The sequence below is a fragment of the Aythya fuligula genome, chromosome 4 (assembly GCF_009819795.1).
Source record: "Aythya fuligula isolate bAytFul2 chromosome 4, bAytFul2.pri, whole genome shotgun sequence".
Lineage (NCBI taxonomy): Eukaryota > Metazoa > Chordata > Aves > Anseriformes > Anatidae > Aythya > Aythya fuligula.
The window spans coordinates 470,466-495,136 of record NC_045562.1 but is presented as its reverse complement, the minus strand read 5'-3'; positions in this window follow the sequence as shown (position 1 = coordinate 495,136).

The window sequence follows — 24,671 nt, the reverse complement described above, 5'->3', positions numbered from 1 at the left end:
TATGCTCTGCAGCCACATTACAGCTCAACCAATGCTCCTCCATTTCATTGTGTAATTCATCCCACCATCATCACAAGTTTGAACTATGCTTATAACCTCAGCTCCCAATATGCTGAATTGGCGATAAAATCAAAGTGGGGGGAGAAATATTTTTTACAAAGAACAGACATTACTCCTTTTTGACAAGAGACAAATGTTTCATTCAAATGCTGCATTTCGCATATTGGAAACAGTAATGAATTCTTGTGCACCTTTCTCCCTAGTTCACAATGTCAACCCCAGGCATAGAGGCACCTCAGGCTTTTCTTACAAAATTAAATTTAATGTTACACCCTCCAGTGGAATGATGCATAAATCAAGTGTTTGATTTGCATGGACTCTACTGAACAGCCCCATTCTGTGCAAATATAAACCCAGTCTTGAATATTATGTCAGGGACAGGAACAAAGTAATCCAGGGTTTCCAATGAGAGTCTGGTACCAAGTGTAATTCAGGCTGGTATTATGTTGGTCTCATGTCAAGGCTGTTATTACAATTCTTAGCTTTTACCTCCTTTTTTTCATTTCAAAAGAAAATGTTTTTTCTGACCTTCTTGTATTTTGGCAAACCAGTATGCACCAGTGCTATTTATACACTGTTGTCTGCGAGGAGCTGAGATGGAATTGTTGGAGGCTTTTTGTTTTTACTTTTCTCCTAGATGAGCAGTGAGGGTAGCAGGATATAAGGCTAATAAACAAGGGCAAAGCAAAGATGATCATGGAATAAAAATGCAAATGGAAAGAAAAAGATTAGGTGGCTTTTTACCCTGTTTGGAAAGAGGCTGCCTTCCATGTGAGTGTTTGGGGGCATGGACTGGGTCAGCAAAGTTAAGTGACTTGGAGGCAACAAATGTATTCAGCTTCAACATACAAATGTATTCGCTTTCAACATGGTGCAGATCCATCTGCTGGACTTCCTTGTGTAGCCAGGCCATTCACTGCTGCTCTGCCATTTACTTATTACAGATGCATGTTCGTGATTTCTTCATAGTGGCGATTATTGTTTTACTCCAGGGAGCTGTAAATACTGCTCCTCACAAACTCATCTGAAATGCAGATCACCTTTGAGGCTAATGTTTGAGATGCTGAGTTTCTGTCTACCCAGTAAGGTTTTTCTATAGTACTTGTGTGTTTGCTGTATTGGGATGGGGCTTCTCTGTGTACGTAAATACATCAGGTTCTCATGCATTCTCCTCTTTGCCACCTCAATTAAGTGTAGGAGCTCATCTGTCTTTCTCAATAGGTGCTGCAAAGTGATACCGTACAGGAATTCATTTTATCTGTATATTGGTGAGGATTTGCCTCCGAGATCTACCAGTCTCAAGGTTACATTACAGAGCATGACGGCAATAGCTCTTAAGATCAAAAGAAAATCTACAATTAGTTCACTGATCAATAGATCAGCAATCTAATATTATCAGTCTTGATTACAGTTGAATGATGTCCTCTCCTCCAAACGGGATTTTACAGTAAGTGGCTGCATGTGTAATAGTTTAGTAAACTTGCTTTCATTTAGTTTCAGAAATGAGGCTTCCTTTTATTTACTCAGACTTATGCAATAACCTTATCTTGGACAAAATGTTGTCCTCATTTTATAACATAATACTGGATCCCTAATATATATATATTTTTTTATTTTTAGCAGAAGGCTAAAAGAATAAGCTCAGCAGCTTATTCTATGGTTTAATTTTGCCATTTGTTTTCCAAGAAGCAGAGCACAGTTTTCTTTGATCAATCAGTAATTAGCAGGAAATCAAAACTCCACTTTTTCCAACTTCTCTTTTCTGAAGGAGGCCATCTCCTTCAGAACACGGAACTGGCCAAGGACATGGCAGTCAATGACAGTGCTGGCCACAGGGACAAGAAATGGTGGAGTTAAGACCTACAGTAGGGCAAGACAGGCTAAGAGCAGGGTAAGCTACAACTGTGGGGCAGGAAACTTTGTCTAGGGATCTGTGTAGCAGCATCCCATGGCAGGCTGTTCTGTAGGGTAAATGTGTCCAGGAGAAACCATCTTCAGGGACAGTCTTCCCTAAGCACAGTAACCTTTCATCCACAAGTGCACAAAAATCTGCAGGCAAGAAAGGCAGCCAGCCAGCAGGGTTAAACAGGGCAATCCTGTTTAAACTAAAAGGAGGGAGGAGAAAAAGGCCTTTGGGAGATACAAATAAGGATGAGCTACTGAAATGTTCAAAGACATCACCCATAAAATTACTAAAGGATAACTAGAATAAAATTATCAGGGCAAAGTTAGTAATGCAAAGGCTCTATTAGATTTTAAACTGGTGTGGAATGTGAAGGGATAAAACTAAAACATGGGGTCCCAGCTGAGTCAGGTGGGCAACAAGTTAAGACAACTAGGGAGAAGACTGAGGTATCTGATGCTGCCTTGGCCTTAGTCTTTGGCAAGGTAGGGTTGCAAGACAGGCTCAGGGAGGGAAATACAACCTACAGGAGAGGACTGGATTATGGGCTATTAACTGGACATGGACAAATTTCTGGGACAGATGGGATAGGAAAAATAAAAACAAGGATCTGTCAGCTATATGTTGGATCAGAAATGGTCTTTCTGTGCATCCTATGAATTAAGTGTCCTTCTGACTGCTGAAAAACACTTTCTACTCTTAGCATTGCTCGCACTACTGACCTTTTGTGTTTGGTACTTGATTTCAAATCTTGGGTCTCTGTACACCTTAGCTGTGGGTACATTTGTTAATGGCTAATGGTAACAGGGAAGAGAAATTACATACCTGTCCCAGACCAGCCACACTGAGGTCTGTATGCTGTGCTCTGTTCCCACTATGGGCTCTAGAAACCTTGGTCACTCAAACTCTTCCCGGCCTTAAGTATTCCATATGATACATCCCATATACCCAGAATCACCCTTCCTTCTGTCAGTGTGATGCTAAATCTTTGCCTACATTGTTGAAGGTTTTAATCTGCTGCTATCACTGTGTTCTTCAAAGGATGCTTCATGAGAACAAAGAGCCAGTTTTTTATTGCAGGTAGATCTTACCTTTTGGTCTGAAAACTGAGCATTGGATAAAGCACACTGTATGAGGGCCTACGCCTGCTTGAAAGCACTGGTGAAGCAGAACATGTGTAACAACACCTGTGTTGATGGGAAGCATAACACTGGATTTCACTAGGGGGCCTGGAATGTGTTGCTAATTATGACTGATGAGGTCCATTGTACAGATGAAGAGGTCTGCTGGAGGAAGGGACTTAAAGCCACCAGTAAAAAAGTGTATTTAGTTGTACTGGGGGATTGTCACCCGTACCATCCCACTGGGACTGACTTTGTGGTTTGTTTCTTTTGAAATAAGGGCTGAGTCACGGGTAAACAAAATGCATAATTATAAAATACTTTTACTAGCCTTAATTGAATAAGAAGAAATAAAATCCAGCCCAGAGTATGTCACATACCCAGCATTATAAAATGAGAACAATGTTTTGTATCAGGCTTTTCCAACTTCATAATGCACCAAAGAGTAGATCTTGAAATCAATTAGAGGTCTTAATTTTTACAGTTTGTACTATGGATAATACCATTTGTGGAAAAACAGGCTGCCAATTTGTATGAAAATCAGTACTCAAACATTTTTTACTTTCTACCTGTCCATAAGTTCCAGTAAGGTAGATTTGGAGCATGTCGCCAAATTCTTTGAGGGGTCTTGCAAAGAACGTGGATTAGCAGAGTGAGTTAAGTGGGGCTTTTTCTGCCAGTAAAACTTCATTGCTCTTGCACTGGGGATGATGCACAGTTTGGAAATGGTGCATTTGCACTCAGTCCATTGTCCTGATACAGCATGTGTTCCTCCTGATTTATCCCTTTTCCCATAAATATCTCTGCCGGCCATTGTCAGGCACAGGTTTGGATGAACATCTGGTCTAATTGGGTATGTCCCAATTTAATTAAAAACCTTGTGATTGTCATTTGGCTGCCCTTTAAGATAATGCTGTCATCTTGAAAGACCTACCTTAAAGTGTGGTTCTGTACTTTACAGAAAGTATTATTCAAAAACATCCGAAGTTTTATTGTTAACAGAGCCTTTTAGGAGTAAATAATACTTATGTTGTTTTAGGATAGTTTGAATATACCATCTAGTTCATAACTGGGCTATCTGAACATCCCTTACTCTTCAATGTGCTTTCAGACATCATTGCATCACCTACCCATTCTCCAGTCTTGTATCCAAGGGGCGTTGCACAGCCCATCACTTGTGTGGTGAGGTATCTGAAATGGCTGTGTGTAAAGCCTCTGGAATGGTCAGTTTTGAAATTCAACCTGTCAAACACTTTGAAGGTGTTGGAGAGGCAGGCCATGTCTATGCATTTCCAGGTTCCTTTGTTAGCTTGTCTCTTTTTTCTCCTTTTTTTTTTTTTTCTTTTTTTCTTTGTTTGTTTTTATAGTTTTAAAAGGTAAGAGTTTGGCATCTGGGCTTTGACAAGAGTGCCATTTGGTAAGGACCCACACAATAACCCTTCCCCCACAAGAGTAAAAGTTATGGTTCAGAGGAAAAGGAAGCTTGATCTAAGATCTTGTAATGCACTTAGAGATCAGCACTGTGTCAGATTTCTGTTTGTCATTATTGTGGTTAAGGGAGGATGTGGGTGGTGACCCGTGTCTTGATTGAATATGTAATAAATAATGACAATGGTGGGAATGTATTTTAATCAAGGTATGGGAAAATTGCAGCTTAAAAAGGTAACATAGAAAAAAAGCTCCAGTTTTATCCACTACCTGCTAATGTAATATCATAAAGCAGCAAAGGCTCTCGCTCTTAATACAAATGGGGACAATTCAATTTACTTCAAAGAACAACCTTAATAACATCCTTGGAAGGCCTGAATTGCTTTTGAATTTTCTGTATGAAAGACGATATAGTTTAGGGATGTCATCTCTAATAAGTTGGCTCTAAGCTGGAAACCTTGAAAACAGAAAACATCCCAATGTGAGCCCCTAGACCCCCAACCTTCAGCATGCAGCATCTCAGCGATGCATGTAGAGGCATGTGCTGGTGCAGCTGGTTGATCTGTGTCCCTGTAACTAAACTTCTTGCTGCAGACAGAGCATCATCCTTCTAGCTTTTTATTTTTTGAGGTGGTCTTTATCATGCCAAACCAAAGACTGGTTTTTAGAGCTGAGAAAGACCTTGGCTTGGGCTAAGGAATCATTTTTTCCCTCAGCAGTTTTCTTATTAAATTATTGTGGCAAATGACTGCAAGGGTATGTGAGAAACACTCCGTAGCCAATAACTTAGGCTCAGGCGAGGATCTCAGTGAAGTAGTAATTTATTCGCGATTGCAATGGCGGGCGCCCCACAAGCAGGAGAGAGCGCCTCTACTAGTTCCAAAACACAGTTTATATACCTTTTGATGGCAGGACCCTCCCCTGTTTCCCCACTGAGTGGGTAATCCAGGTTCACAATCTATCTGATGCTTCACAAACAATGCATGGCCTTCAGTCGCCGGCCTGTTAAATTTCAAATTTCTTTTGACATTTTTACTGCTTGAAGTGGTAATGTTTCTTCACTTATCTGACTTGACTTGACACCGTGATTTTCACCTAATTGTCCTAAGGAGTCTGATTGTCTGCATTTTACAAGGTCGCCTGCTAAACTTTCTTATCACTGTAAGCATATCTCAGTACCACATTCCCTCCTTCTAAACAATGTAACTCTGCAAAAACAACATTTCTATTCCCACAATTCCCCCCTTTTCTTTTTTTTATAAACTGTTGATTTTTGCAAAAACTCTTTTTATTTTTATTTATTTATTTATTTTAAGTGTAATTTGGTAAATATCTTCCTCTTCTTCACTTTCTTTGCTCTCCATTTCCTCTAATATCATTTTATCTGAGTAGGGTGGTGGATCTATGGTCATTTGTTTCAATAATGTGGTTTCAATTAACCGCTGGACAAGTCCCCTTACACAGGGGATAACGCAACAGCCAATAGCTGTCAAAACTCCTGCTACTATAATCAAGGATGTAAATATGGACATTACCATCCCTTTCCATTTACCAAACCAAGATTTCAACCATCCTGTGATGGAAGCGTCTGCTCCCGAATTTTCTGCCAATTCATTGGCAAGGGTGGTAAGCCCTTGCAATGCTCTTGTTACTGTGCCATCCGGGGCAGTATTGTTAGGGATAAAAGTACAACGGTTGCCCAGCATCACGCATACACCACCCTTCTCCACAAGCATCATATCTAATGCTATCCTGTTTTCCCAAGCCATTTTGCTGATGGCATCTAGTTGTTCAGCGATTCCTCTCATCGTATCCTTGGTATAATTGATGAATCTCTGCTGATTATAATAGAAATAATTAATCCAATCCACATTTTTATTGATTGTTACCCACCAGAACAGTAACTCAAACCCTGCAGCAATTTAATTTTTGGCTTTATATTCATCCCGAACTCCTCTAGGTACCCCAACAGAATCTATGTATACTCTATCATCAAATGATATTCCTAAGCCTCCTTTACTTCTTCTGGGTATTTGTGATGTTTCTCTTTCAAATGCCAGGGTGAAGGGTATAGCTGATTGAACAAGTGCACAAGTGCCTTCCCAATTAGATGGTAGGGTGGACCGTAAGATCTTCCCTCCACCGTACCACCAGAGATCTGCCCTGGGGATCTCTAGTCTTGAGCAGTTTCCCATCAAGTCCTTGGTAGCACAAGGCAAATTCTCCCAGATGCCAGGTAGCACTCACACCCTGCCGTGAGAGGCAAGCTGTATGGTTACCTATAGCTGTAGAGAATGCAGGGGGAACTGTGATACTGTTATCATGCAAGAAACAGCAAAGAGAGACTTACAGGCCTCATTTCCCCAGGCAGTCTTTTCTTGGTACAATGCAATCATACATCGCATCCCTTGGGAGTCTTTGGTCCACCCCCATGGGAAGGGCACTATCTGGGCAATCGGTCATCCCGAGGCACAAGCATAGCAGTGGCTACGGTTGAGACTCTGGACAGTATATTTGACCCATTCTATCCAGGCATTCACGTCCCCATACCCTGTTTGAATCTCAAATGTTTGAACTGCCACATTTCAGAGGGCCTCCTGTTTACTCTCCTGTTTTCTCCTTGAGTTTCTCCCTTTCTCTGATGGCAATAGAGGATTGTTTCCATACAGCTATTCTCAATCTGGCTGTTGTGTCTCTCCCAGTTATTTGTTCTTTCTGCTCAATTGTCATTGGGCATTTAAATCTCCACAAGCTAACACCTCACAAGCATCAAACGTGACGGCTTGTGGTACATAACCCTCTGTCACAGTCACCCATATTTTGATGGGGTATCCCGTTTTTGCTATTATCTGGTCATGCCTTTTCCAAGTTACCAATTGACCGAGGCCTTCTCTGAGGCCTAGAATCACTAAAAACAAAATTAGTAATCAATTTTTCCCTGTCATTATTTTTAAACCTTAGGTTTCCAAATAATTATCGATACAAAAATAAGATGTACACTACTACTATAACAACCCCCCCCTTGGGAGCACTGCAGTTCACTATAGGTCTGTCCTTTCTCTCAATCACAAGTCACACTCGTTAGTTACCTGTGAAAATAAAAGGTTAGTTTACAATTGTAAGCTCTTATCCTGCTCAGAGTCCACTACGAGATTTTTTCTCTTCAATTTCAACTTCCAACAAGTCTTTTGTAGGAACAGCTTCCCAGGTACTAGCGTCGACAGATGCCTTCACTCGAGTATAGTGAGTCCAACCTTTTTCCGCAGTTCTTACGGCTGTTTCAGCGGTTAGTAATTGTCCTTCCCATTCAGGCCGGAGTTGACTCTTTCCAGGTCCGAATCAGGACCCAGTTTCCTGGATGATGGTGGTGAATGGGGAATTCCAAAGGTGGGGTTTGAGCCAACAACCCACAGGTCCTGAGAGATGACAAAGAAGAAGACAACCCCAGAATACAGCTCTTAAGGAAACTCTCTTATTTTGAATTGTGGTATCTCATCCCTTCTGCCCAGATCGGGCAATCTGAACAGCATCTCATATGGTGAAATTCCTACATCCTTTCTTGGTGCTGTTTAAACCTGTAGGAGTAAGCATTTTACCAAAGGAAGTTGGGTTTCTAACACTAGTTTAGTTAATTGCTTCTTTAATGTCTGATTCATTCGCTCCACCTTCACAGAAGAGGAGGGGTGCCAGGGGCTGTGAAAATCCCACTCAATCTCTAAGGCCTGCTTTAACCCTTGCAGTAAAGCTTACACCCATCTAGTCACGTGGTCAATTAGGACAAACAAGTAACTCAGTAAAGTTTACCTGTATACTTTGGAAAGGTCAAACCCCTGGCTCCCGTCCCCCTCTAGATGGGTTACAGAACACCTTTTTATTTACCTTTTGACATATGGTACACCCGCTACATATGTGCTTCCCTAAAGTGTATATTCCTACACAGACATACTTTCTTAGCACAACATCACACATTGCTTGCACCTCCTAATGACTCTTCTGATGTAAAACAGTTAATATTTGCCTCATTATCACTTTATTCAGCATTTCTCTCCCATCAGGGAGTATCGATTTTCCTTCAGACTTCATGGCTCCTGATTCCTTAAAAAAATCTTTCTTTTAAAACTTTTTAGTTCTTTCTTAATTTTCAACAATTCCCTGAATCCTCTCTGCATTTATTCTTTGTTTTCCTTCAGACATTAGATGCCTTAAATACCTGACTTCTCTTTCTCCATATTGTAATTTATTTATTTATTTATTTATTAATACTCCCAAGCCCTGCTTTCCCAGAAAGTTGAATAGCTTGTTAGTAGCTTTCTTCACAACTCTTTTCTCCTGTCCTGACAATAGAAAACGATCCACATATTTGTTAACATTAATACCTCCTTGGGAGGTTGTAATTGCTCCAAAATCTTTTGTTATTTAAACTGACCCAAATAGATAGGTGGCCCTGTAAACCCCTGAGGTAAAATTGTCCACCTATATTGTTGCTTCCGCCCCCATTTAAGGGTCTTTCCAGTCAGAGGTGAATATACATGTATGTTTGCTCTCAGGGCCAGAGAGCACTCCATTAATAACACTGTTATTCCAGTCTAACAATTTACTATTTGAATGCCCAATTTAATCATCAAATCCCTTCCCAACAAATTAGTCCTTGCCTTGGGTACATACAATAATTACCCAGTGATCATTTTATCCCCTAGTCTTAGCTTGGTATCCCCCCCCAAAGTGGCACTGTTATCCCAGCCCCACTTTTTAGGGTTTCATTAGTTAATTTAATCCCTGATACTTTACAGGTCAGTAATGACCTAGCTGTTCCCCAGTGTATTAGGTTTGATGGCAAGGTTCGGGGGCTGTGAGCAGGGGGGTGGGAAACTGCAGTGGCAGCCCCCGTGAGAAAAAAAAAACCCGGAAGCCTCCCCGTGACAGATAAGGGACAATTTCATCTGGCCCTAAGGGGCCCACTGCTGCCCAGAGCCAAGCCATGAGCAATACAGTCCGTGCCTCTGTGAGAGCACATCCACGAAAACAAACAAACAAAGAAACAAACAAAAGCCTGCTGCTCAACAGCAGTTGGGAGAGCGAGAAACCCCCCCGCAGACACCAAAGTCAGTGCAGAAGGAGGGGGAGGAGGCGCTCCAGGCGCTGGAGCCGAAACCCCCCTGCGGCCGCTGGAGAGGCCCCTGGTGGAGCAGGCTGTTCCCCCCTCCCCGATGCTTGGGAAACTGAACAAACACCACAGCAAATATGCAAATATACCATAACTTCTAGACTGTTACTTAGATAATGCCTACATCCTCTTTCCCTGCTCATTCAACTTCAAACAGCTCTGTTAAATATTACATGCCACACCTATAACACCTTCAGCAACTCTTTTAACACTTCCTTTATCTTTTTCCAGCCTGTACTTTTCTAATACCAGCACCAAAGGCTCAGTCAGGGTCCAACTTAATTCCATACCTTTTCCCTCCAAGATACTGAAACAACATATCAATATAGCATATTTCATCCCATTTTCCTTCTTTCCTCCTTCTTCCACTCCAGATATTCCCATTCGAAGTGGCCAGCCTGGCCACACTTAAAACATCTTATCAAAGCCTGTCTCTGCTAGGACTCGGGCCACAACACAGGCAGCCTTCTTTGCCTGCCATTCCTTCATCTCTCTTCCTCTCCTTTCCATCCTGGCCCTGACTCCCCCTGAAGATTTTCTTCATCTTTCTCCAACCCTCTGCCTCACTACCCGCTGCACTGTCAATACCATTAGTTTCGATCTTTTTTTTTTTTCTTTTTTTTTTTTTTTTTTTTTCCCTTCTTATCTCCCCTCCAGACACACCCCTCCAGGGCCTCCCGCAGGAGGGTCCCCCAGTGACTGTTCACTACATTCCCCCACCTTCTGAAGCATTTTCTGCGTATTTTGCAAGGCTTTAATCACACAATGAACTTTCAAGAGCCCTTGGGATACTGGATCCTCAGGTCTCATCCCCAAGTACTTTCTCATTCTAACCCGAAGTCTCTCATATGATTTCTGTGTTGCACACTATTATTATTCCAGCCAGGATTGGCAAGTGGGTATTTCTGCCCTGCCGGTATTACCCCTGGTCCTGGAGGATGAGCTCTTTCCCATTCTTGTATAGCAGCTCTCCTCCTGATCATTCACATTTCTTTCCCTGTAAACAACATACTTATAGACATAATTCCCTCCCCCAAGAGTATAAATCAGGTCGTAGGAACTGGTCTAATTGTTCAGCTAGGCTGTTGGGGTCCTTGAATAAAGACTTCCTCTCCTTCTTAAAAAGTCCTAACCTCTCTGCTGGTAAGGAGGAGGGGGTAGTTCACCTAAGAGGATACACAGTTAGTGTTAGTACTGTTAGTATCAGGGAAGGCAAAATTCTCAACATATCTTCTACCTTGTTCAAATTCTTGCCAGAGCCTAGAGTACGATCCTTCTTTAGGGACAGTGTTAATTACAGTCCCTGTCTCCCTTCCTGGAGTGACTGCTGCTGCCACCAGTTCAATATTAAGATTATAGGGAGCATAACTTGGCTCCTTCTCTGAAAAAGGAATCTTATTGTTTACACATAAATTTAAAGCCTGAATTTTCATCAGACCCGTATTTTGGCCAAAATACTGCTGTTTCCTTAATTGATTGTTTTGTCCAGACTGATACACAATGTTTAACCTTTTTTTTTTTTTTTTTAATTACTTTTCTTTTACAATCCCTCTAATTTTGGGATTATGTTTCCAATTTCTTATCATTTTTCAGGAAGAACTATTAGTAGGCACTCCCCCAGGGATATCTCCCTGTCCCCTGGAACTCATATTTTCTCATTTTTCCTAACCCTCACCAGTATGTGCTACAGAAATTTCCCTTCTGCAGTGTACCACACACCAACGTACTGAAAAATGGGGGTGTACCGCCAAGCACTTCCCCGTGCCAGCGTTACCGCACACCTATGAGTTTACCAGATTCCCTGGAACTCGTACTTCCCATCTTTCCTAACCCTCGCCAGTATGTGCTACAGAATTTTCCCTTCTGCAGTGTACCACACACCAACGTACTGAAAGATGGGGGTGTACCGCCAAGCACTTCCCCGTGCCAGCGTTACCGCACACCTGAGTTTACCAGATTCCCTGGTGTACTTCCAAGCACTTCCCCGTGCAAGGATTACCGTACACCAGATTCCCCTGGTGTAGTGCCAGCACTTCCCCGTGCAAGGGCTTACCATACACCAGATCACCCGACCCCCAAGGCAATACTTAATATTTCTTACCTTGGTCTGTGCACAGAGTTACCGGATCGATTCTTAAAAACCCGGAGTGCCTACCTTCTTCCTTTCCCCACTACTTCACGGATCCTGCCTCTTTAACCAGTCTCGGGCCCTCTGTCAGCTTTCCGCAGAACCGCCACCGTCGATGCACAGGACCGCTGAAATCAGCGGGGCATGCCTTCCTGCTGCTGCGGCGGTGGGGCTCCCCAGCAGGTGACTGGATCCCGGACGAGCCCCCAAATTGTGAGAAACACTCCGTAGCCAATAACTTAGGCTCAGGCGAGGATCTCAGTGAAGTAGTAATTTATTCGCGATTGCAATGGCGGGCGCCCCACAAGCAGGAGAGAGCGCCTCTACTAGTTCCAAAACACAGTTTATATACCTTTTGATGGCAGGACCCTCCCCTGTTTCCCCACTGAGTGGGTAATCCAGGTTCACAATCTATCTGATGCTTCACAAACAATGCATGGCCTTCAGTCGCCGGCCTGTTAAATTTCAAATTTCTTTTGACATTTTTACTGCTTGAAGTGGTAATGTTTCTTCACTTATCTGACTTGACTTGACACCGTGATTTTCACCTAATTGTCCTAAGGAGTCTGATTGTCTGCATTTTACAAGGTCGCCTGCTAAACTTTCTTATCACTGTAAGCATATCTCAGTACCACATTCCCTCCTTCTAAACAATGTAACTCTGCAAAAACAACATTTCTATTCCCACAGGTATTCAGTGAAACAAGTACAAAATACATCTCCCCAACTAGCTCCATGCCTTTTTTTTTTTTTTTTTTTATCAGACACAAAGACTAATGAATTGGGGATGACTGCAGTGGTAAAATCCAAATGTGGAGGATATTTGCTGTCCTTGCTAATGGGAGAAAAATATAGTACACCATTGGCCTAAAGGCTACAGCTGTGATTCCTTTGTAACTTGGAGTGCATTAAAAAAGCTTCAGTCAGCAAGATAAGTTAATTTTTAATGACCTTTATAAACTGTTTTAGCCTGAAACTCAGGAGCATCTCTTTAAGATTAAATGTTTAAATCCTTTTAGTTTGGGACTGCTCAGCATCTTGAGTTCTCCTTTGTTTCAGAAGAAACCTCCAACATCTGTAAACAAATTCTGTTTGTGATAATTATTGTCAAACTAATGAGGAGCTAACATGGCACTCTTAGATGTTTAGTGGTTCCTGTCTCTGCAATGCTAACCTGGTCAGAGAGCTGCTGTCTCTTCACTAAGAGCTCCCAAGGTGTGCATCACCACTGGTGGTTGTTCCTTACTTGTGTTTACTGGTGGGGGAGCAAACCCAGCCGTCACCTTCCCATTTGTCTGATCTGCCACAGCTGTTCCCTGGACAAAGACCTTCAAGAAAAGGACACTGTAAGAGGGTGAAATGGGTCTGCTTTGAGAAACTGTACTGGAATCTAAATGGTTGTAGTGATCAAATAAAACAGGTGAGAACATGGCTAAAACATCAGGCAGACAACTTGGCTATAAGCTGCTCGGCCCTGATCCGGTGCCTTCATTTCAGTGTGGCTCTGTGCATAGTCTGTGAATCCTTTGTTGCATTAAAGGATGGATCTTGTCTCTGAGATCAATAGCCCCTAAACAGACCACTGTATTTCACTGCAGCTTGTCTCCTATGTATGCAAAGCTCTTCACTCCTTAGTGTGTGGGCTGGGTAGTTTGTAAATTAAACTGCTTCCATTGTTTCACTACTATAGCATGCTCAAAAGGACAAGAGCAAAACCACAGCAGTAGAAGACTGGGTGGACTAGGTGTTACGTGCCTTGTGTTTTCCCTGCTTAGGGGATAAGTCCACCTAAAGATTCACTGTCCAGAGTTGGATGCTTATGTTGTAATCCCCCAAATACTTTTCTGGGTACAACAGAAGGAATATTTCTAACTGGAAATATTATCTTTAATCAATGAACGATTATAAGTGGAAAAAATCACAGTGATCGGAGAAAATGTGCTTTTTCCTCAGATCAGATCAGAATGTGAAGTCGGGAAGAGTATCATAAAGTCATACACCTTCTTCAAAATACATCAGTCTAATGAAGGTTGTTATTCCACATACAAGCTTCTCTTGCCCAGTTGTCCACACTAAACATGGAAGCAGGCCAGAAACATTAAAAATGTTTCTGGTTTTTCCATGCCAACCTAAATGAGATGAATTCTACTTGCTCTTTATGGTGAGTGCAGTGATGAGCAGCTATCCTGGAGTGCATTTGATTGCATCGGGCATGAATAGTGTAAGGCTTTTCTTTTATTTAGTTGTGTCAACTTGTTGGTGTATGAGGATGATATTTTGCTACCCATTGTTACACAGTAGAGAAATAATGTCTGTATTAATCATCCGATTAATCCGATGACTTGCAAGTATTTTACTTATTTGGTACATTGAGATTCATGCTTTTTGTTATTTTGAAGGATAATTATATGAACCTGTGGTTGCTATTTAATTAATTTATTGGCAATTTATAGATTGATAGCCTCATTTGATGATGCACAAAGTGAAAAACCTACTTCAGGGTCTGAATAGAGAAAACAATGCCAAGGCTCTGCACAGCACTAGCAATAAATGTGTGAATGTTCTTGTGGAAATATGGTTGTTTATGGAAGTTTCTTTAATTAACATACAAAAAGTATCTCAGAATATAATTGATTCAACCAGGCCTGAATAGAGCTTATAGTTTCCAGGGGGATTCTTTAGAAAGCTGAAGACCCAGAAGAAATGTACGGCTGCACGATTTTCTGCAGAAAAATGTACTTTCCGCATGCTGCTGAACAATACAAAATGCGTTATTGATCATATACATGATTGTACGAAGGTTAGTGAAGGGGGGATACCCTCTGTAAATTTCCTTTGATCCTGCTAAATGTTGTTACCAGAGTGCTACAGGAAATAAGTGACTGTAATGATTTTAGAGTGGCATTATTGTTGGCTGTAGCAAAGATGAAATGCTGCCTGTGTTCCCTTAGCAGACTTTACTGTAGTGCCACCATGAAAGACCTGAAGATCATTATTTACTGGAAATAAAAGAACAAGGCAGAAATCGATTACTATGACACTAGATTTATGTCTCCATTGTACTCTATATACATCTCCTATTTGTTCTAACTTCATGGAAGGATATTTAATACATAATGGAAAGAGGCTTTTGCTTTTGATTTATTTTTTGTTTATTATTTTTGGCATTCCTTGGAGAAATTCTGGAAATCAATACTTGGATGTAAGTGCATGGATGCAGGTAGTGGGAGGCAGTGGCAATTGATGTTGCAGTGCATCTTTGCTCTGACGTGAAGATCTGGCATGCACAGAACTCAGTTTTGGAAATAGAAAACACTCAGCTTAGGAGGGGATAGAGCTGTGTTTCATCTGTCCTTTGATGCATACAAGGATCCAAGAAGCATAGGTAAATTCATGTGTGTAGCAAAGCTGGAAAAACAATCCCGCTGTACTATTTAGTAGCAAGCATAAGTACTAGTTGTATCAAGATGAGCGATGCCTTAAAATGTCTTAAAATGGGAGGGGACAATGCAAATGCTGAGGAAATTCAGGTGAAACTGTTTGAAGATGAATGTGGCTTTTATTTCTCTTCTGTTTTTTCCACCTCTTAGGAGGTCTGTAGTTCACTTTGCACATGCCCCAGTTTCAGCTGAGCATTTTAACTAACCACTTGAGTGTGGGAGCTATAATGTCAGCAGAAGACACAAAGAGCTACATGTCTAAAAGCAAATACACAAAAATACTGGGATTTAAAAACAAACAAACAGAACAAAAAGACCTAAGTCTGGGTATTGAGGTCACATGCTGCAGTAAAAATACCTCTTGCATTAGACCTTAGAGAAGTTTGAAAGCAAGGTCATCAACCTACCCAAAGCATAGAATATCCTGAGTTGGAAAAGGGATCCGTAAGGATCATTGAGTCCAACTCCTGGAATAGCTTCTGGAATACCTCCTGGAATAGCTTCAAATAGTTTCTGGTAAGATGTAACATGTAAACGGGATGACATTTAAGATAGGATCAACTAATTAGCTGGTGACTGCTCAGGCATAGATGAAGTGGGCTCTGGTGCATTTCTTGTTCCAGAGAAAACAATATGAGATAATTGCAAGTCAGAGGGCCTCCCAAAGCACCCAAGAGCATGACCTTGGGTCTCCTCCCACTGCTGCTGTCCTAAAGTGCAAGATTGGTTCTCCAAAAACTGAGCCCCTTCCCCAAACCTCTTGTCTCACATGTAGAATAAGGAATTTGAATATTGCTGGTTCAAATCACAATAACAGTGAAGATGGTCTGTGGATGATGTGTGACCCCTTGGACTGTATTTGAAACTGTTTGAAATTTAAATTTCATACATTGGCTGTATGAAAGACCACTGGGCTTTGCCCAGAGAAGCACCTGTTCTTCCACCTGATGGGCTGCTCCTGAACCCCGTAATTGGATGGCAACATGAAGTATTAAATGCTCCCCCTATCATTTGTGATATGGAAAAAAAAAAAAAAAAAAAAAAAAAAAAAAGAATGCTGCTTCCTAAGCCAAAAGGTTTATTCCCTTTATTCCATGCTGGTTTTTAGTCATGAGTATGAGCAGATGTCCATCAGCAACAGTTAAGTTTATCTTGTGTGATGCTGATCATCAATAGCTCAGAGTATGTGTTGTGCAATTCAGAAAACATGTTTGTGCAATTCAGAAAACATGTTTGTGCAATTCAGAAAACATGGCTGCCTTTCTAAAGCATCTATCAATAATAATTTCTAGCTGATATATAGCTTTATGAAAAACAGTCAGCATCAGCTGAAGCCTAGCAATGCATCTCCACCAGGGCTTCCTGGAGCAGAGCGATCAATACCCTCAGTTAATTTTATGAGGATGCCGTGAAACCCTGTAAATGCAGTGGCATTCTCCCCAACCTTTCTCTTAGCCCATCAGTTACAGACTAAAAGGTCAGTCTTGCTGTAGGAAAAGTCTGTCCTCGGTAAAGATTTTCTTCTTTTCCTGCTCTGCAGGGGGGAGGGTGTTTGTTTTGGCAGGAGCTGTTGCTTTACTGCAAACCTTGCCAAGGTAGCCTAAGAAACATCCTACTTGCTGTTCTGAGCTTCTTGCTCTTCCATCTCTGAATCCTTTCTGGTGAGCCATGGACATTTTGCAGCTTTGCAGCAGTAGTGAGAGCGTTGGTGGCTGCAGAGCAGAGCTGGTTGGAAACGTCTATTGCATTGATGGTCAGTTAGCTCAAAACCAGGCACCATTGGCTTAGCTCCATTCCCTCTGCTGCTTTGACCCCAAGGAGGAATGCTTTAGCTATTGTCCTGCAGTGTTCTCTAATGTTTTATTGAAAAACTGTCACCAAATGCATATGTGTTCATGTATATTCATAAACTCCTTGCAATGTTCATTAAATGATAAGAGGGTGGAAGGAGAGGAGGAAATACTAAATAAGCTTGAATAATACTGTGGGAATGACTAAATGCCTTCTTCAACTAATGAGAATAATCTAAATCTAACAACTGTAATACCTGCTAAAAAGCAGGCTACTTTCAGCCCTGAAATCTAAATGAAAGCTTGCTGGCCAGAGTCAAACCAGCCTGGGGAAAGCCCTGAGGAACCCTCCATGTTAGGCTGAATGTTAGCTCAGCAATGATGTTCCTGTTTTTTTGTTTGTTCGTTTTTTGAAATAAATGCTTCTGTCCTGGTATAGTGCTTTCACCCGACATGCCAAATGAGGGTGCAAAAGTGCCTCCAAAAATGGGGAGCTTTTTTTTTTTTTTTTTTTTTTTTTTTCCTTTGCTTCAGCTAAAGGCATGACTGTTAGAGAAGCCTTGAATGATTTACTTTGATGCACCAGTCTGAGGGCAAACCATAAAATAGTTCAGTGTGACAGGGCTCAACGGGCAACTCTCAGCAGGTGAAAATGTAGGACTAAAACAGAAAATGAATTGTGACCAATAAGTTCACTACAAAGGTCTACCGCATGTTGTGCTGATATATGTCTTCAGTACTGCGTATGCATATATTTATTTCATATTTACAGTATCTTTTGTGGGCCCAGAGGAGACCAGTGAATTAAAACCACTTTCAAAAGGGGTATGATCTGTCTGGACCATCCTCTCTGCTGGAGCCCTGGTGCAGCTGCAGCTCTGTATTGCTCCCATCTGCTATCCTCTCGCTTGGGGACGGAGGGACGTGTTCCCCCTCCAGGAAGCAGTGCTGTTCACACAAGGGGTGATATGGGCCTCGTTCAGTACATGACATGAGGTAGGCTATGACATGCCAGATTTGGATGACTGCTGGGCATCTCCACACAGTTTAATGAATTCTTGTGTGAATGTGCTTGAAAGATCACTACCCAGATACAGCATTTGGCTGAAAATCCTTGTAAGCCTTCAATCAGAAAGTAGAAATCACACTGTGTCTCAGGGAACCCATCATACAGCTTGATGGCTGCATTTGTAAGTGAATGTTTTGTGAAGTACTCATAGCTTAAACATCAGTTGTTTATAAGTACTTGAAAATATTAATCTGAATAATGGATATTTTCAGGAGTCAGGATTAGTGTTCTAGGCAGATGAGGTAGTAATTGAAAATGAACACTGTATTCCTTTGTCATAATAATTTACATTCACAAGCTGCAGGCAAAAATATTTGCTCTCATCATCGAGACTGCATTGTCCCTGCAGTGCTGTGGCCAAACGGCGGGCCCTGCCCACGGAACACTTCATGAGCTTGTTCTCAGCTTCTGTAATGCACCTCCATAGGGAGGGCTACATCTGCATATCCCTGACAGTGAAAGCTGTATGTGTTCAGCAGTGCAAGTCCAGCCGTTAGTTTCCACTCCCACGGCACCCAGGGACTGTTGGTGTGCCTTCAGAAAGAGGCCCCTGTTCAGAAAGCTGCCTGGTCAGCCACACTTGCTCAGCATGGACTTCTGTGAGAACATAAGTGAGCACACTATGCAGAGCCAAGGCACGTTTGTTACCTGCAAGGTGTTCCTTGAGCAAGACAAGCCATGCTAAACCCTGCATCTTGGGGCAAAAGCCAGGGCCCACAACTGCAGTGGCTCCTTCAGCAGGTATTGCTGTTCTTCTGCACAGGCAGCAGTGAGCAACAAGGTCTTTACATGCATGTTTGCAATGAAAGTGCTGATGTAGCTTTGACACAGAATATGAAAAATGGGCAGCAAGCACTAGTCAGAGGTGTAGATGAGTGGTATACGATCTTCAGTATACAAACACTGTTTGAGAGGGAAACACTGTTTTTTGAGAGAAAGCAAGTGCAAGAAATGTCTTCTAGCAGCCAGCCTCCTATAGTAACGTCCCCAGTGGGACAAAGACCTCCCCTGCTCTGAAGAGCATACCAACCAAAGTAATCATTTCCATCCAGTAGCTCAGGAAAATAAAAAAAAAAAAAAAACAAAAAAAAAAACAAAAAACCACCACCACAGCTGCCTCTGAACACCACTGCTGCCTGAGGACAGTGGGGTTTGCTGGAGGATAGCTCCTCGAGCAAGGAGTGCTGACCTGGGAGTGTGGCTGTGTGCATGTCACCCATCCCTGCCACCCCCTGCTCCCAGGCATACTGCTTGGTACAGATGCTCCGTGACATCATGGTCAAAATGTAAAGCATTTTGTAAATAAATAATAAATAATGGCAGTGCAGAATTAAATGCTGCATGTATTAGATCTCAGTGATGAAGCCTCTGATTAATATAATGATAAGCCTGGTTTAATTGCATTACCTTCCATTAGCTCACCTCCTCTTCCTTATAATTGTTTCTAAGGCTCTGTGTCCCTAATTCCTGCTGGGGCTTTCATCCCACGTTTATTCAAGTGAGATTTCTGCTTTCAAAACTGCACCTTTCATCAATCTCCTATTAATTAGCTAAATGCTGCATCCTATTATACATTCATGCATTCGGTCAAGCATGTGCCATAACAAGAGGAGAGTCCGTGGTCTGCCCAGGCTCCTCGCGGGAGCCGGTCATTGGTATTCCAGGATAAGTCAGCTTACTGTAATTTGAAATTGGTCTGCTGTCCCATTAGGAATCTGCCCGATCAATACCAAGTGAATTAGAGTTTCAGTGATCTGATTAACTCCCCATTATTTTCTGCCCTGGCTGATTTAGAATGCACGATGAGACAATATTCCAGTTTCTTTGCTTTATCCCAGTTTAAATGAAATATAGACATCTGAGGAAGCAGTGGCCGTGCATTTGATTTGGCTGTGCTGTAATAAAGTCAAACAGTGTGAGCATCTGCCTCGCCATGACAGCTGGAGCAGGGCAGCAGGGAAAAATGTCAAATTCCTCCGCTCTCATGGGGTAATTCTCTGCCCCCTGCACCCTTGAAAGAGGAGTGGGTAACGAAGGTCTCGTCACATGTAGTTGGGTTGCGGGGCCTTCATCATCAGTATAGAGATGGTTATTTTGTCTTGGCAGCTTGTAGACGTGATCTCTATGTGGTGCTTCCATTTGCCACATTAATGTAAGTACCTGACAACACAAAGCAGGATGGGAAAATCGGCTGCAGTGATTTTTGGACTTGGAAGAAGGTTTTAAGAAGAAAGGCTGCTGGCTTTGGTTCATACGCTAATTTTGGAATTACGCTAATAGGTCCTACCCCTTGTCTCCTATTTTATTCTTAAATTTATTTTTCCAAGACAAAAACACTGTTTTTATCGCACATTCCCTTGGCAGTGTGCATTAATACTGGCTTGAGGAAATGGTACTGCAAGGACCTGTGCAACCCAGTAACCCTTGTGCCAGGTCTGTCCCTTGCAGGTCGTGCAGCAAAAGTAAGATGGTCAGAGAAGATTGCCCATGTGATAGCTGGGGATGTTTCGGCAAGGTATTCCTACCCAAAGTACCTACCTGTCCTTGTAATATCAGGCCTTGCCAGCTAGAGATGTGAAAGACAAAAAGCTTCCTAGTCATGCTGAGATACTCCAAAACAGGGCTGGCACACAAAGCAGACTTGGTCTATTTTAAGATTTACAGTGTTAACCTAACAGTAGGTCAGAATTACAAAGCGTTTTAACAATTGGAATATAAGTAAGAAAAAGCTGCAGGTGCTTTTGTCAGGAGTGAAAGTCTTGTTTGCATTCCCCTTCAAGTTGCCTTAGAGTCCTCGCCCTGTTGTAATGTATTTCAGGGCATAAAATAACGTGCAGTGCTGCACATTTTGTGTACTAATAGGCAAAAAATGGGTCATAATCTGCTTAACATGTGCAATGAGTATATTAATATTAATTTATGTCTTCTGCAAATTAATATAGATTTGCTGACTTGTACATGTGTAATACATAAATACATACATAAAAGTTTAATGCGGGCATATTCTTGTACCTCCCACCACTATATGTTGACATTTTTAGTGTTTTGTCATTGCTGCTCGATAAACAATTGGATGTCGAGCAAGTAGGAGAGGAAAACGGAGAAGATGTGCAAGTGCCAAGAGTCTGGGCTGTCCCTGGGAAGAGAACCTGGTAATCTCCTGACACTGAAGCCTGCTCTCCAGGCATTCTGCACAGGGCAGGTGGGATGGCAAAGCACCGTGCATCACCTGCTAGAGGGTGACAGAGCCTTATGCTAGGACATGAGAGGTGACACGCTGCCCTGAGCATCAGGATCTGGCACCCTTGGCCTGCTCCAGGGAGTATTAAGGGGTCCAGCCCCGCCAGCATGGAGAGTGCCCACAGGGTTTAGGTGGTCTCATCAGCTGGCACCCTTGGCTGCCCTCCTGTGCTCACCCCAAGGGTTTCCACTGAACGCCCAGGGGAAGGTTTTATGTCTCAGTCTGGTGCTGAGGCTCCCATCATGCTGCCAGACTCGTTAAGTGGGAATGGGGTCTTGGTTGTTGAAGATGAATGGGGAAAACCTACAGGAAAAATGTCTCCAACTCAGTCATGTGTAGAGTAGAGCTCAAGCACCGAGCACTGATGGAACCTGCAGAAAGAACTGGAGGCGGAAAGGGAAGTGCTGGGGAGGATGCCTGCAAAGGGTGCTGGTAACCAACAGTGAGACAAGAAGACAATCTAAAAGCAAAGTGTCGTGGTGATGTAAAATCACACCTTTAAAGGGACACCCTTTGGAGGTGAGCAGGCTGTGGAATCCTGAAGAAAAAGGTTGCAGGATTTAAAATAAGTTTGTGACGGATCTGGGGCATGATTTACTGCTTTAAGGTTTTCTTATTATTTCTGAGGAACCCATAGAGAACTCTATTAATTAAAACTCAGACTGACACTTTGGTTCCATAAGATCTAGGAATTACTGAGATTTTATCTCATTACAGCATTTATTGCACTGTTCGTCCTTTTAATTAAGCATTAACTACCTCCAAGGTGAGTTTTATCACCCCACAATGCACATGGGCTTTGACTACTTGTCTAAAGCTGCGTTAGGGGATGACAGCCACATCGGAGAAACCTGAACTGTGTTACCACCCCAGCTCGATGCGTTCCTCTCCTCCATGCTGAAGAGCTTGGATTTCTCTTTGGCCTGCCAGGTGAGCCATGTGCATATTGCAGGAGCCAAGGTGGTACCATGGGCCTGCTTAAAAAAGCTGTATTGCTGTCACCAGGTGGCAACATAACAATGTTCCGTCATGATTTCAGCTTCATATATTGCTGCTGACTAGTTGGGTTTGTGTTTTTCTGTAAACCTTTGCTATCTACAAAAAATATCTGATTTCAGTTTCCGTTTTGTTTTGATGCTGTTGCGAACTCCTTTATTTGAATAAATAGTTTTCAGGAATGCAGGACTTATGAAAATGTTTTGCATGGGTGTCATCCTGGCAGGTCAATCCCCTAAGTTCAATAGATGGCTGTGTGAGTTACGTGTATTCTTATGACTGTTGTTGCTATTACCATTGATATGTGGATAATTTGTTCAGTGTTTGTAAATGAGCATTGACTGTACAATGCAGGAGTAGGGCAGCAATACAGATTTTTCTCATTAAAGCAAAAAGCCTGAAGAGGGACAATTTGCTGATACAAGTCAGAGTAAGCCCTCAGAAATGAGGCAAAATTACTGCTCTTTGCCTAAGCTGTATTATTTTTGACTTAGTGAGAACTGTGCATGATTTAATATGCTAAGATTTGGTGAAACATTTAGAAAAAAGCACTAAGAAGAGCTTGAGGCTCCTTAATGTCACATCAGAGCTGGATACTCCTGTATCCTCCAGTTGCAAAGAATTAATTTGTATTTCTCTTAGCCCTAGCACAAAACTTGCCTGTAAAAATAGTCAACATTTGTGAAAACCAAACTTTGACATTCTACAAATCTAGCCATCTCACAGAAGTATGTCTTCTACATGCAGATATAAATTGCATTGATATGGTTTTAATATTTCTTTCCCCTTCCTTTCCTTTTGTTGTTTTCTGACCCCGAGGAGCTTGACACCTTTATCATCTGCTTTCCCTCCATTTTTATGTAATATTTCTTGAATGGTTTTTAATCAGTTTTTAGCCTCTAGGAATGTCATTTTTTAAAAAAAGTCTGGGGATGTAAAGACAAAAGCAAACAGAAAACTAAAAGTTTCACCACAAGGTGTAGAATACCCTGGCTAAAACCTAACATACAAACCCCAGCAGTCTGCAGTCAGGTAAAAAGACTGGATCGCCCATAACAGGTACGTCCAAGCAGTGACTAAAATCTGTGCTTCCAGCAAGACCCCTGAGAGGCTCATAGGGGGCAGTGGTGAGGCAGACCAGGGAGCAGAAGATGAGAGGTTTTAGAGAAATGCAAGGTGCTAGTGGCACAGCGGTGAAGTGTCAGTGGCATTTGGGTGCCCCGAAGCATATCAAGCAGTATGGGGCAGCTATGATTTAGTGCTTCCAAGGAAGATTCCCCAAAACTCGTTTTTCTCCTGCATAGGCAATTCTCATGGGGTCCTCTGTGAGTGATGGGATTACTCTGAACAATTGCAGGGAAGCTCTGGTAGAGGTCCAGGTGTAGGAACTCACCCCCTGCTATCTAAAGAGATTATCAACTCTGAATATAATCTGAAGAAAAGTTGTCTTGCCCTGCTTTGGTAATGAACAGTCACCTATTTTTCCAGCAAATTAGAAGAAAAGGTTTTTTATTGTATGAGAAATATAGCCTACCTCTCTGAGGCTGGTTGCAGAAATCACCTTTTGATCCCAAATACGGTTGTTCAAGTTGGTAAATTTAATAAAAAAGATAAAAAATGTGGCAGTACTTATATCAGAAGCAATAAACTCTGATTAGATCTCACAGTTTTGGTATTGAAGTCTCTTTGGATTGCACAGAGGTGAGAGCTTTGGGTAAGATAATAGCTTCAGACAAATGCTAGAGAGTATGAAGTTTAAATAACCTTTCAGATCTCACATTGTTTAGGAAATTAAAATAATCAAGTATGCTTTCTGTCACTGTCTACTGTGTGCCTAACTGTCCATGCCCCTCCATCATTCATTATCCCGTAATGGGGGATATATCTGTGCTTCTTCTATCACACAGCCTGGCTGTCTGCATGCTGTGAATATTGCCATCAACTCATTTTTATTAATGTTTAAAACAGCAACGGAACAGGAGCAAATAATCCGGTAGCATCAAAACATCAGAGATGCTTCTGTCATTTGTGTCTCACTGTAGCTGCTTGATACTGAGAAAAATGCAAGTTTAAAAGCACAACAAGCTTTACCCCTCACGTAGACTTGCTGTGTATTTATCCCAGTGTAAGCTGTTAAATAAACAGCAGGATACTTGATCAAACTAGGGGCACCAATTGTCTGCCCCCAGCACAGGCGTTGCTTCTGTTTCTCCTGGCAGAGTTCATTGATGCTAACATGGAAGTTGTGCAAAGTTAACTGATGTCTAACTGAGCCTTGAAGCTAAGACCTGGGTCAGCAACCTCAGCCCAGTCGTTGGCACTGGTGAGTGC